At 38.7% G+C, this 15,000-nt stretch overlaps 1 protein-coding gene across 4 annotated transcripts in view; it reads left to right on the forward strand.

Moving 5' to 3' along the window:
* LOC135222617 (uncharacterized) overlaps positions 1–15,000 on the forward strand; it is a 775,758-nt gene that overhangs the window by 567,848 nt on the left and 192,910 nt on the right. The window lies entirely within an intron of this gene.

Raw genomic sequence — 15,000 nt, forward strand, 5'->3', positions numbered from 1 at the left:
TCTCTCTCTCTCTCTCTCTCTCTCTCTCTCTCCTCTCTCTCTCTCTCTCTCTCTCTTGAACGTCGTAAATCATTTAATGCAGCAGTGGTTATTATTTCAGCTATAAATGCAGACCTTATTGTGGACCGTTTAGCTCCGGCAACTTCACAGAAGTACAAATATCGAAGAATCTAATCGATTTGTACCCTTCGTTTAAAATAACAAGCATATGAAGTTCCAATGAAATGGCCCTTAATTTGCATAGTTATGTATATTTTAATGTTCTTTTACTCATTGGAATATTCATGGACTTTCACCTAAAGATCCTAACTTGCTTCAGTTTCCAAATGATTGCTGTCTTTGAGTGTCTTACTATTCACTTGAGTTACCGTGATGTCACTTTGCCCTTAGCAGGATCGATATTGTTCCTCTTCTAAAGCAAGGGCCGATGGCAATTCTTTGGAGACTCGTAGTTTGTCATGGGCTATCCAGTCTTCCTTCAGGTGGGTCCATCTCCTTCAGGGGAAAATAAAGGCTTAATTTCGGGTTATCTGGCTTTATAACACCGGTGGTCATTGACGCCGGTGCTATTATTTGGTAAGCACCTTGTCCCCTGTGTCGTAGTTGTGATTTTTGTTTATTATTCTGTTGTAAATGATTATTTATTTCGTCCTAATGATCGGAGGATTTGGTCTGCTATTTTCCTCTCTATTCTTGGTTTTCATCGTCCTCCACATAAAAGAGAAGCTAAATAGCCAGGAAAAACAGAGAATCCCACAGCTTTGTTCTGTTCGACTACATGTGCACTTTAAAATAATAATAATAATAATAATAATAATAATAATAATAATAATAATAATAATAATAATAAACCTGTCGAGATGGGAGGGTCTGTCGGCATGCGTCGTCTGTACCCAAGTGCGTTGCCAGCCGCTTCCTCTGCGGGTGGTGGTATTTTTTGAAGTGTTGCAGGTGCCGCTTTTGTCCAACAGCCTGCAGGTGTTCCCTTAACTTAAGTGGGTTCGGACTATGTTAAAGGATTGTGAGGTGGGGATGGGGGTTGGTTTTGCGGTCAAGTGGCAGAGGAAGGGACTCAAGTGGACGGGTAAGCTAGGATGACCTTTGCCTGGTAATGCTTCTCCATTCATTGTCCAGACAATTTTTTCATGTTGACTTTTTTCGTGCCCACTCTGTCTTCCTGCGCAGTTATAGGAATTCCTGTAAAAATACCATACAGGAATATTACCGTGAAGACATCGGCAAGTATATTTTCATGTTTTGTGAGCACATTTGCATACGTGTATTTACATCTATAGAATTGAGAGCAGATATTATGGAATAAGACTGTATGTGTGCATTTCCACGTAAGGTAGTGGACCAATATACAATAAATTAAGTAATAATAGATTACATGAATGCCACGTTTGCCTAGATTTATTTTAACAAGTTTTAGGCTCACTTACAATCTGAATATTTTATTTATTCAAATTAGCGTTGATTATTTGCTCTTTTTTGCAAAGCTTAAGAAAAATTTTGCGAAGTTGTGTTACTGGGTCAGCAGAAGAATTTGCCTGGAGGCAATTACTCACATGTCCCATTCACCTTGACTGACCTCTGTTCAGTAACAGAAGGTGTTTGTTTGTTGCTTAAATAAATGTACGCGGAAAAACGCGATCGCCCTCACACCCGCAGGCTATGAATTTATGTACGGCAGTTGCACAACTTCTTCTTCTTTGCCTCTTAGGTGTTATTCAAACAAACAAAACTGCGTAGTTTAATTCGCCTCTGTTATACGTATCTGAGAATTGATCTCAAAGGCAAATTCACTGTCGTCGTTTTAAAATTTGACGCGATACAGATTTTTAATGCCACATTCTTCGAGGGAATTATTAACTCGTTATTCTTTCGCTCTGAGCTATTCTCCATGGCTTCAACCCTATGAAATCGCAGTTGCCTCGTCCACTGTGTTCCCGAGGTCCTTTATGTCAGCATTCTCTGCAGAGAAGTCCAATGATATGTATTGTTACATAACTTGTATCGATTCTGAGCTGGTGAACTGACATCTGTTCGTGATTTCCAGGGAAATAAGAAACATTTTATCATGGTCACTTTAGTTTCGCAGCCTTTAGGGATTGCAAAATCAAAGTTGCTTAGCTTTGGAATATCGTAATAAATTTTATATTGGATGGAACTGTTCCTCAACGCAACTTTTTTTTTCGATATTTTATTGGTTTCATTGTTCTTTCCAGGTAGAGTTTGGGTGTTCTTGAGCAGGTTAAGTACGTTTGTTTTGCTTTTCTAGGGTTTTATGGTATCTGTTTCATGTGATATTGCAAGTTATATATTACTTGTGTTCAACCCATTGATTTTTTTTTCAGACGTAGCTTGAATAAGTCTCGTATGATGCTTTATAGCCATTGACTACTAAGTCCCTTCGATTCCTTTGATTTTAAATCTTGCTGGGCAATAGCAGAATGTCAAGCATTTTATAAAGATTGATTCCCAACCCTTTTTGCGTTTTTTTTATATCAATTTTCTTAACTTACCTGTTTATCTTGTCATTTTCTTGTTTGCTTCTTTTATATACTATGCTAATTTAGTGCTTACGGCACTTATATGTTCCCTCCAAACCCTTCGCTGTAGCAGTGCCATGTATAAATTTACCTGAGAATTCGCCGTCAGCCCCCTCTGGTCGGGTAGCTTGGTGGTGGCACATCCAGCTGTTCTTGAACCGGACGAGGAGGGACAGATTGGTGGGGGGGCGGGTTTGTTCCTGAAAAATCCAGTATTCTTCAGTTGATTTAAGCAGTGAATTATGCACCTAGTTCTTAGACCACTTTTGCTGGGAGGGCCTCGGCAAGGTAATCATCGCCCCACTGAGATGGAGCCATTCATAAGATATTGATAGACTCTCTCTCTCTCTCTCTCTCTCTCTCTCTCTCTCTCTCTCTCTCTCTCTCTCTCTCGGAGACTTCAATACGACGTGGAAATGATCTTGAACATGTGACGGTTAGCTGTTGGTACCTGGTACAATGCATGTCCTTGGCACTTAAGCAATCTTTCGTTGGTTAATTTCATTTGATTTTGATGATATGACTATCGAGTGATTTTATTAGTAAAATGACGAAAAAGATATGTGTCATCAGTTCTAGTTTTCACGTTGTTGAATTATATTTCTTCTTCATACACACTTAGATAAATGTACTACGTACTGTTCGTAGCTCATCTGAGATGAGACCGTTGCATCATGTAGCAAATTCCACCCGAAGTCTGGCGTAAGAGGAGGAAGGTGCGCACAGGTGTTATTTTGGGGGTGAATTTTTTTTTTTTTTTTTTTTTTTTTTTTTTTTTTTTTTTTTTTTTTAGGCGGTGGTGGTGGTAGGGTTGTGGATGAGCTCGAATCTCTTGATGCTGTTATTATAAGGGCTCATTAATATTCCAGTCAAGGTGTTCGTTTGCCTCGTAGTGGTCCACCTGGGGGAGCAGAAGACAACTGACCGGGAAGAACGTCATCATCATCATCATCATCATCATCACCACGGCCTTCATTCTTAATTATCATCGTCTTTGTCATCTTTAACATTATTGTCTTACATTAACCCACACACCGTGACTCTCTGTGTCTTAGGAAGAAAAGGACGCGCGTTGGAGGGGACTGCTTTCACGTTTGATTTTTTGCTTGTTTCTGATATTCGTGTAGTTCGTATACACATGTTTACCCTGTTCATGATGCTTTATTGGAATTAATGAATGTGTTATTGAAGTACGTGTTTCATTCTTACACAAAGTCAGTTTAATATGTGCCATGGGATATTCATTAACTGAACGATTGATTTTATTTTAGATTTTATATGCAAAGGTTGTTTCATATTTCACACTATTAATTCGCTTGTGACTAGTGTCATTCCCCATTGCCAGTTCAATTTGGATGGACTTGGGGGGGGGGGGGGGGGAGATGACTGGGAGAAGAGCTGAGGGTCAGAGAAAAAAGTGCGTGGAAGAGGAGGTGGGTGTTCATATTTGGGAGTTAATGAAAAGGTTCCAGCATTGAAAAATTATTATTATTATTAACCAGGCCACTATTTTTTCTGAGCCCTCTTACACAAATTGATGTTATTATATGGAATTTTTCCGAACTGACCTCTGTTTTCAAAATAGGTCAGATTGGAAAAATGCACAGTAAGAACGTCAGTTTATGTAAGGGGGCTCAGAAAATAGTGGTCTGGTTAACAGACATAATAATGACAATATTTTCAAGTTGGATCTTATTCAATATGAATTGTGTTTTTTAAACATTGATATGCGTGTAAATGATGCCCTTGTTAATCTGTTTCAGGATGGTCTGCCTCTTCCTGAATTCATAAGTAGGCAAAATTCGGTCGAGTATACGGTCGCTGCGTTGTTGTTGATAGTTAAGGATTCCGCTCCACGGAACTAAATATGGGAACTAAAACTTAAGAGTTTTCTGCCGAGGGACAATATTTCTTTTCCTCTTATTCTCGAGTGAGTGTCCAACCGAATTCGAAAATTCTTGTCATACTTTAAATTTAATCATCTTCAAATGTTATAAGTTTTATCTTTACGCTTTTAAATGCAACGTTAAACTTTATATTAATAATTTTTATGTCAAAGAAAAGAAGTCACGTTTCGTGCCAGTCTTCATGTTCAACGAGACAACGGCTGACCTCGCCTTAGTGAGTCTCCCCTGAAAATAGCAAAGCCCCGTAAAACATTTTCTATGATGGTGTATTTTACATTGCTCAACGTGAAAATGATTGTTGTTGATATCTAGATTCTAGACCTTCGTTGTCATTTTTCCTGTATTATCTTTTCACTTAATATATAATTAAATTTTATAATTACCAAGTTTACGACAACATATAACGCATTGTTACACGAATTAATTGTGTGGTTGTTTTTCAAGTTTTTTGTAATCGTTTTACTTTCTTATCAGTTTCGTTTTCATTCTCAGCCAAAATAAAGTGTTTTGACAGTAGTAGCCTTGTTTGGCTACAGCCAGTTGGTTGTGGTCGAGGGACAAACCAAACGCAGTCCTTCACAAAAACTGACTTAGGCCGGTTGAAGTTGCTGTTTTTGTGATATTTCGTATTTTGCAATAAAGTTTTAGGTTCATGTTGTAAATAACTTGACAGCTGGAATTTGTTTTGTTACTTAATTTGCGAAAGTTTAGTTACTTTCAGATTCTTCGTTTAACCTATCTGTAGCTTGAGTGCCACCGAATATTTTGAATGTTGGAAAATATTTTATAAAAACTTTTCGAACGTGTTTTAGGTTAGTTTATAATGAGTTGGGGGCGGGGTGTTAATGTAAAAGTGGTTTTTTGCTGATTCGGTTAATGATGCTGTGTGTTTTCAATCTTTTCCCAGCCCCAAGTAGTATATCTTTCCATACTGGTGGATATTGACCATCTAAAACTGAAAAACAACTAAAAGAAGAAGCCTTGAGGTTTCGAAAGTGTCTTTTGGAGAGACCGTGTTGCGGTTTGTGTGACTTGTTTACACTGAGGCTTTTGGAAGCTCGGTTTATCCTTGACGTACAGGAGGACACTTCGAGAGGTTACAGATAAAGGAACGATTTAGGTGTCGTTTTCTCTTTCTCCTCCTCCTCCTCCTCTTCCTCCTCCTTCGAGGATAGAAATCGAAGCTGTTCCGAGTAGAGGATCAACCGCAACAATTAGTCTTAAGCTGTTTTCAGATGTGTTGGTGAGGGTCTGTGGTTGTGGTTGGTTAGATAGTTATTGGGTTTGGTTGGGGCGTTCGAATTTGCTGGAGGCGAAGGTGTTGGAGGTGCAACCAGGGAGGAGGCGCCTTTGGAGGAATTGGAAGAGCATTTAGGGGGTAGGCGCCTTGGAAGGGGTTTCTTTAAGGTGGCTATGAAAGCGGATGAAAGGTGATAACGCAACAGTTACTTTATGATATGATTGCTCAAATTGTGATTTTTTCCACTTCCTATGTCAGTAAAAAACAAGTTTTTGCAGAACTTACAGCGTTAATCGACTGCCTATTTCAACCTAAATCCGTCGACGGACACAACGAGGAGGAGGAGGAGGAGGTATTAGGGGCGACTATGGCGTTAGGATGGTTGTGTACAGGGCCGCGGGGACAGAACTGTCGATCGAAACAGCTGATTACATTCCTCCCACCAGCACTTCTCCGCTACTTCTCTCCGTACAACTCCACCCAGCTACACTTCAGCGTATACAAATGTTGACTCCCACTGATATTTGTTCACGATCAGAATTTTTCCCTCGTCTTTATGATAACGACCATTTTATCGTTCAAAATAAGTTGGCATCTATTCATATCTCCATATTTGTATTTTTCTGTTCAACTGCAACTCACACACATACACACACACCCTGCTCTTTAAAATGCATCCATGTATTGGGTTGCATAAACGAAAATTTCTTGCGCATAATAAATCTATATATATATTATATATATATATATCATATAATATATATATATATATATATATATATATATATATATATATATTAATTCAGTATTAGTATCATGGGAATCTCTTGCAGGAAAAACTTGACCTGTTACTGCTAAATGGAGTTCATTCATCCATTGGTTTGCAGTCATCTACTGTATAAACTCTTCTCTCTCTCTTCTCTCTCTCTCGCTCTCTATCTCTCTCTCGTCTCTCTCTCTCTATCCTCTCTCTCTCCCCTCTATCTCTCTCATATATATATATATATATAAAAAATATATATTTTATATATATATATATATATATATATTGTGTGTGTGTGTGTGTGTATGTATGTAAGTATGTATGTATGTATGTATGTATGTATGTATGTTTTAAGACTCCCTGCCAAGTTACTTCGACCTCTTTATGGAAATGTGGGCTAATTAAAACAGTGTTAAAGTACATTTGAGGCACATTATAAATTCGCATTTTACTCCCACTTTTGTCGACAAGTTCAAGGATAAGCTCCTCCTGCCTGGGGGCATAGCTTCTTTTTTGCGACATTTGATCCAGTCTTGATCTTGGGCATTGGTGGGGTACTTGTTTTCTAAGATCACTGTTGCATATGAATGGCGCTGATTTGACCAGCTTTGAAAGAGACCGCAAGTATTCGAAAACGTGATGAGATAACAACAGTCGCCTCTTTATTGTTGTTTTTTGTTGTTGTTCTTGTTGCTGTGATTATTATATGATGGGGTTTTATTGGTGTTGATATGTTCATTATTGTAAATTTTATTTTTATTATACGTTGTTTAATTTTATTTTGTTGTTCTTGGAGCTGCGTTCTCAAGGCCTTGGAGTGTTGTGAGAAAGGTTGCGTTCGTCTAGATGCTGATCTCCATTGAAATAACCTGTTTGTTGATGAGATGAGGCAGAAGGCAGGTGTCACCTTCAACTTGGATCATCCTTACTTCTGGTAGACGTTAACCGCCATCTTATCTCTTGACGCATTTTCCAGACTTGAAATCATCCGCAATTTTTGAAGATAGTTTCTCCGTCGTTTTCTTGTCCTTATTTATCGCTGGCTCTTCCGTCTCTTCTTTCTCTTTTCTCATTGCGGTTTTGCGTCCCTTTTCCCTTGTTGTTGTTTTGACTTGTTTCTTTACCTATTGTTGTTTAAACCATTCTCAATTCTTTTCATTGATTTTTAGTTATCCATTATTTCATCTTCCTTCCTTCTCAATTCGTAATCTATTTAAACCCCCCTCTGCCGCCTCCACCCCTGCCCATTCGCCTTGTCGGGTCCAGAAGATTCCAAGCTTTCAAGCACAACCGCTCCCCCGTTCCGACCATCCTTCTGCTGTCCTGTTCCTAGGGTCTGTGATCATGGTGTGGTTAGGGCCTGGAAGGATCACATCCTCGCTTTATCATTATCATTAGTCAGCATCCTCTTGTTCTGGTCTCCTGGCCTTATCGGAGTGCTCTTAATAGATTTTGCCCCAATTCCTTCGCCTGGGGTTCATTTCAAGGGGAGGGAGGGGGCCGGGTGTTGGTTGCTGATGAGGTGTTTCATAAAGGATGTAGAGGACGCTTCCTAGAACTTTTTCCTAACCCCCCCCCCCTCCCCTACCCGCTCACAGAATTATGGTGCTTAATTAATTTCTTTTATGAAAAAGAAGATGCGAGATAAGGCTGAGGGTGAAGGTTTTCTTTATTTAATGCCCTGATGAGAATAGCTTGTTTTCACGAGGTATGGTATAGACTTGAAAGTCTGCTATAATACGAAAACTCCTTGGATAAGAATTGTTAATAATCAGTCTAATGAATGTTATTTATTTTATGCTGGCGCTAATCGGTTAGTAAATTGTTGCATACCTAAATACTATCTGACAGTGACTTGATCCAGGTTTTCTGATACCATTTGTCATGGAAAACAAACCTTGTACTGGTAAACAGGCACTCTGTGAGACCAGTGAACCTCGATAAACCGGTGTTCGAGAGGACGGGGGCACACCCGGTAAACTGGTGCTTCTGGATGCGCAGCACTAGAGACCAGTAAAGATCCTGAAAGGATACTGTCTCCCTCATCTGCCTTTGAATGCGAGCAGTCCTGTCTGGCCGGACTCGCTCATCTAGGCATCAGAGGCAGTGATTACATGTGGGACCTCTGCGAAGCATCAGGGATGGAGAGACGGCATTTTAATCCTCAAACAACAGAGGACCACAAAGGCTGAACTGACTTTTCTCAAGAGGTAAGGATGATCAAGCGCCATCGGTCTCAGTAGACAGGATTTGAAAAGTGGATGGAGGGGAATCTGGCTTCTCAAGAGACAGACTGAAGAAAAGGAGGGAGGTGTTCGGGTGGGTCTCGGAGCCGCCGTAGTCTTCTCAAGGCATGCAAGTTAAAATCAAAAGGCACCTGGCTCCTCTCAAGAGAGATAGGTGTACTATTAATAAAGCCAGCTTGAAGACTCAAAATTGAATATAAATACTTGTTTTTTAATCCTGTTGCACAGTGTTCAATGACAGGTGGTTCAAGTTATGATAAGAGGCGACTGCGACGGGCTATTTTTGAGGCCATGCCGACACACGCCTCATTTATCTTATGTCCTTTACTGTTACTGACCGATAAACGAGAGAACCAGTTTTCGTTATTTTTCCAAATAGTATCTGCTTCGTAATATATTCTTGAACATTATTTCCTTCTTTGTCTTTGGATTTTACAATGATTTTATGGGTGGTTGCCAGTTTGGCTAGATCTTGTCTATGAATGAATGAACTGAAAATGTATGGGATAAGTATATGCTGCATGTAGAGACTATAGTGTGTATACATATGCTCACTCAGACAAACACACACTTGCATATATACACACACACACATATATATAATTAAATATATATAAATAATAAATATATATATAATATAATATTAATATAATATATATATGGATCTATATATATGTGTGTGTGTGTGTGTGTGTGTTGTGTGGTGTGTATGTATGTATGTATGTATGTATGTATGTATGTATGTATGTATGTGTGTATATATATCACACGAAGAAAAAGATGGATAATTCATTTTAAAATTGTTCCTTGATTATACACGAGTTCATAAAGAATTCAGATCCTTTTAATCTATTTGTACCAGTGATTTGTCCACAGGTTTCGTTGAAAGCGTTTTAAATTCTTCTTCCAATTCTTAGAGAGAGAGAGAGAGAGAGAGAGAGAGAGAGAGAGAGAGAGAGAGAGAGAGAGAGAGATTTTGTGTATTGGTCCATCCCTCCGTATATGGGAAGGATGTTAGATGGAAACGCCACATCTAGCATTAATTATGGTTATACGTGATTTTATCTCACTCACGATGTTCTTTTACCGTAATAATAGGTTATGATGTTGGAAAAAAAAAAAAAAGAGTTGACACCCTTCTCGTTGTAGGCATAAGGTTCTCTCTCTCTCTCTCTCTCTCTCTCTCTCTCTCTCTCTCTCTCTCTCTCTCTCTCTCTCTCTCTCTCTCTCTCTCTCTCTCTCTCTCTCTCTATCAGTAGAAAAACAATGCATCAGAGAATATTAAGTATCTTGATTTCCAATATACATTGGTTGTTATACAGATCAATATCACAAATATGTATGTGTGTATATGTGTGTGTACTATATACAACAGGATCTGTACCTAACAATAAAGTGCATTAAAATAACATGCAAAAGGTCTTTATAAAGATTCTCTCAAAAGCAATTTCTTGAGATTATTATTAAAGGTAAACAGAGAACCCCACTAACAGAATTTACTGTTGGAAAATATAATCAGTCGAAAATTATATTTCTCAAGGTTTTAAATACAAAGATTCACATATCTAGAACATATTAATCTATTATTTTTGGGCACTATGTAATTGTTTCAGAAATGGATGTGGTCATATTTTCTTACATTGCCAATAGCTACATGAGCTGCAAAGTTTGGAAGCTCTTGAATTCTCTGTATGTTTGCATCATTGGTAACTCCCCAGACTTTTAAACAATAATGAATGAGGTTCATTGCCAGTGACTTAACAACTATTATACGTATACCTAGTTCAAAAGATTCTTTTACCCTATTTGAAAATATAGAGTACCCATTACTTTTTTGTAAGCTTCGTCTATATGTGGTTCGAAGCTCGTATATCTGTCAAAGTAAACACCAGATTTGTTACAGTCGTCATTGGCTAAATGATATTTCCATTAAAATTAATTTGGAGGTTGTCCCCAATTTCTCATATATGTATAGTGCCTGGATCCTATAAAAAACAAATTGTGCTTTATTTACATGAAGAAGCAAACCATATTTTGAAAATAGCACTTTTTGCTCTGTTCAAAATTTCTTCCGCTTTGCAAATAAGTAGTGTCATATTGTTTAGATCACCTTCTGTAAAGATTTGAGTATCGTCATCATAGTGTATGAAGAAGCAGTCTGGTAACGATTTGAGTAGATATGACATCTGTTAAAAAAAAAGTATAGGGCCGAGAATTGATTGTTGGAGAACTCCAGAATTTATGTTTTCGCTTGCTGTCCACTGACAGCTTTAAATCCCCGAAAGAAGTGGATACAGAAATTTTCCTTCCCAGGTAGGATAAGAATCCATGCTCGTTGGAAGACTGAGAGTTGCTAAACTCATGACACCACGAAGAGTGAAATGACGCTGGTCTACAGGATTAGTCTTGATTCCTTGATTGCAGTGATTGGCCTTGAGAATCAAGTTGGTCCGCACACCCAGACAAAGCCTTTAAAACAATGGCTGCCGGTTCTCCCCAGCTACATCCAACGGCGGCGCCCTTAAGTCTCCCTGCGATACAAGCCGTAGATACCGGAGCGCGTCTGAGACGAAGAGCTCTTGTCGTCAGATAAAAGGAACAGCAGAAGTCCCCTGTGTCACCTCCATGATATCCCAAGATGGAGAGGATGACAACGCTCACTTTAGGCCTGCAGCCGAGGTCTCATTACCAGGGCCCTTCGCCGAAATACTCCCACAACCATTCGTCTGTTACTCTAGGTCTTGCTCACGCCCACGCCCTTCGCCTTCGTCTTATTAGTTACTACTGGAATTGGTTGTTACATCGGGTCAGAGGTTTTGCGGTGATCTATAGTCGTCTTTGTGTATACATCGACAAGTTCTGGTTTTCATATTATTATTATTAATTATTATTATAATCGTTTGAAGCACTAAATGATATTGTTGTTATTATTAATAATAATATAATAATAATAGTAATACCATAGTTTGTGCTTTTAAGCCGCAGAATCTAACCTTGTATATGGGTTCCCATTTGGTTTCAAGATAATACTATCACTTTTTTTGTTCTTTTAAGACGACTAAGCGACGATTCTTAAAGGGTATATTTAGACAAATAGAAAAATATAATATTGACGGTCTATAATAGTTTTCACTTTGATTTCAGATGGAGTGTTTTGCGCAACGTTTTCGTTCAGAAAATTTGACAGCTTCTAATGAATCTTTTTTTAATGATGATAATAACAATATTATTTTTATTAGTCGTTCATTGTCTCCCTTGACCCATCCGTTCCCAGGAGAGAGAGAGAGAGAGAGAGAGAGAGAGAGAGAGAGAGAGAGAGAGAGAGTAGAGGAAGAGAGAGAGAGAGAGAGAGAGAGAGAGAGAGAGAGAGAGAGAGAGAGAGAGAGGTCGATTATCAACTCGAGAGACTTTTTCAATTCCTTATGGAAAGAAGGGAAAGTTAATGATCTGTAGGCCATAATGATATGAGGTTTATAGCTTATTTTATGCCCGTGACTACCGCCATAAAAGCGTGCATGTGCGCATGCACAACTTTCAATATTGTAAGTGCTTCCTTTAGGCCGTGCAGGCTGTGCTTGCAGAAATAGCATTCGCTATTGTTGTTCCGTAATTTGTAGTTTCGTTAAATTGGCTGACGCACAATGGCTGTCATCGATAGACTTTGCTGGGTTTTTGTGGCCATTGTAATAGTCATGGGTTGCATTGCTCGAGTGTGTTTGTGCGTGATTGCGTGCGTTTGTATGTTGCACTGGTCGTGGACAGCTATGTGTGCCTGGGGACACCAAGTATGTTTTGCGTATGACGGCACGGTTATGTTGTTTGAAAAAGTTTGTGTATTACGCTATATATATTATATATATATATATATATATATATATATATATATATATAATAATATATATATATATATCAATATATATAATATATCAATATATTATATATATATATATCAATAGGAGTGTGTTTGTACGTGTCTACGTTACCCTTGTTATAGGTTACGTGTGTGTGTTTGTGTTTGTGTTGTGTATGTATGTATGTATGTATGTGCTGCAGTAGTTACGGATAGCTACGATTCTTGTGCATATACAAAATAAGTGTAAGTGTTGCAAAGAAGTATGGATAGTCAAGTGCTTATGTCTTGGTGTCTGCTTTTGTGTGTGATTGCTTTTGTGTGTTGTTTTGTGGTTATGGATCACAGTGTGCTTGTATGTTTTGTGCATGATTTCATGGGAGTGCGTGTTACAAATGTGCATGGATAGCCATGTGTGTTTTGTGTATATTTTTCGTGTGAATGTTTTTCCCTGGTTATGAACGGCCATGTGTGTGTGTGTGTGTGTGTGAGTTAAAGTTCGACCTGCAGGGCTAATGACTTTCACTCTGGCATCTGGATCTCCCACGTTGTTTCTTCTCCTTTCACCTTCCTCCGATCCAAAAGTCGACTCTCATTTTCGTCTTTATTTGTCGTGCGTTCGTTTGTTTGCTTCTTTTTCATCAGCTGTGAATTGGACAACGTCTGTGGAGGGTATTATCCCTGGGTTTTTGTTTCTTTTTTAATCTTGTTAGATTTCTTTTTCCAGAACAAGAACGTCTTGTAGGTTTCATTTTTATATTAGTCTTGTATAATGTGAGTAAATGGCATTGGTATATTATTTTACTTGGGCCTCTTTCTGTCTACTTCACACACATATAGTATATGAAATTTCGACCGCCAGCGTCGTCTGGCCTTCCTACAAATGATCAGGCTAATATAAGGACGTAAGAGAATGCCACGTAGGTTTACGAAGGTCGAAATGTTTTATGCCCTCCCATGAAAACAACTATACTCTGTTTTTTCCATCTGTCTATTCGCCTGTGGTGTTTGCGCATGGTAACACTGCGTCCCGGGGTTTGAAAAATATCCTATTTCGAATATTAACGGTGTAATTCGCATTCAGTAAATTATTAAAACACTTTTCAGTTGCAAATGTACACCCAGATATCCTTTTATTTACCTAAAACGTACACGTAGCGTAACTATTTTAAGGCCGGGAAAGCCCGAGACGCAGTGTTACCATGCGAAAACACCACAGGCGGATGGACAGATGGAAAAAAAACAGAGTATAGTATCGTGCTTACACACGATACTAGTTGGATAACGCTCTAACATCAAAGAAGGTATGGTTCCCTGTCTCCGCTCACATTTTTCATATGCGAATGTATCCTTTGCCCTACAGTTTCATTCCTAAGCTCCGATATGCGTAGTATGCTCCCTGCCCTCATTTGCGTATTATCTGACCATGGTTATGATTCCTCAATCGCGCACACTCCCTCTCCGGAAGTACATATCGACCATCACAACTCAAGAGATTTATCAAGGGTACACAGTATTTTAAGGTTATTCTCCGTAAACCGCGATGTTATACTCTATCGAGATTCAAGCTTTATTCGGTTGTGGTCGTGATAGTTTGTGTGTGGGGAGCGAGATTATATATTTGTTGAGGTTCATAAATGATCAATATTTTCTCATTGTAAAGTCGGAACCCGTTTTCCTTATTTGCACCAGCTTAACGTAATTTCTTTCCTCATTAAAGTAAAGAATTTCACTGCGCTGATTGAATATTCTGTTTTTCGCTTAAACTTTTGGCTTATGATGAACGACTTGTTTTCATAGCCGACTGCATGTTTCCAAGAACTAATTATGATATAGACCACTGGCGGTTCCGAATGTAACTAGCTTCGATGGAGAGCTTTCGTTTTTCCGTAAACTTACAGGACTGAAGGATCTTTCTTTGCTCCCATGCTAAATACGGGACTTTGTGTGGGATCTGTGCGTGAGCGGTTTGAAGTATTATGTTGAATGCGTTTTCTTGTGAACAGTTTGTCTCCTGCTCATGAGGCAGTTGTCCTTCTCGAAGCGTTTGTAGTAGGCAGTCACTCCGCCTTGTAGGTTCCCGGGGAAGAGGAGGTTCGCCTCTTTGGTCGTGTCACCTGTGTCATTAAAAGCGAGTCTCGGCTGTCAGTGTTATGCAGAGGAACAAGGCGTGATCCAAGCTCCAACATACTCGGGACGCGTGCCAGATTTTCCCCTCACGCATAAGTTTTAAACATTATATTCGTAACTTTTAACGTAAATTAAATCTACGGTCAAATAGAGCCTTGTTTCACCAACGAAAATTAAAATAAATACGCTATATTTTGAGAAATAATTTTTCTATACTGTTTAACTTGCTCATTGTTTATTTTTTTACATTTTCATTCTAGTAAATAAATCATAAATATCCTATCCTAACTGTATATTAACTCAATGCGAAGC

This window comes from Macrobrachium nipponense, chromosome 8 (genome assembly GCF_015104395.2).
Source record: "Macrobrachium nipponense isolate FS-2020 chromosome 8, ASM1510439v2, whole genome shotgun sequence".
NCBI classification, from domain to species: Eukaryota; Metazoa; Arthropoda; class Malacostraca; order Decapoda; family Palaemonidae; genus Macrobrachium; species Macrobrachium nipponense.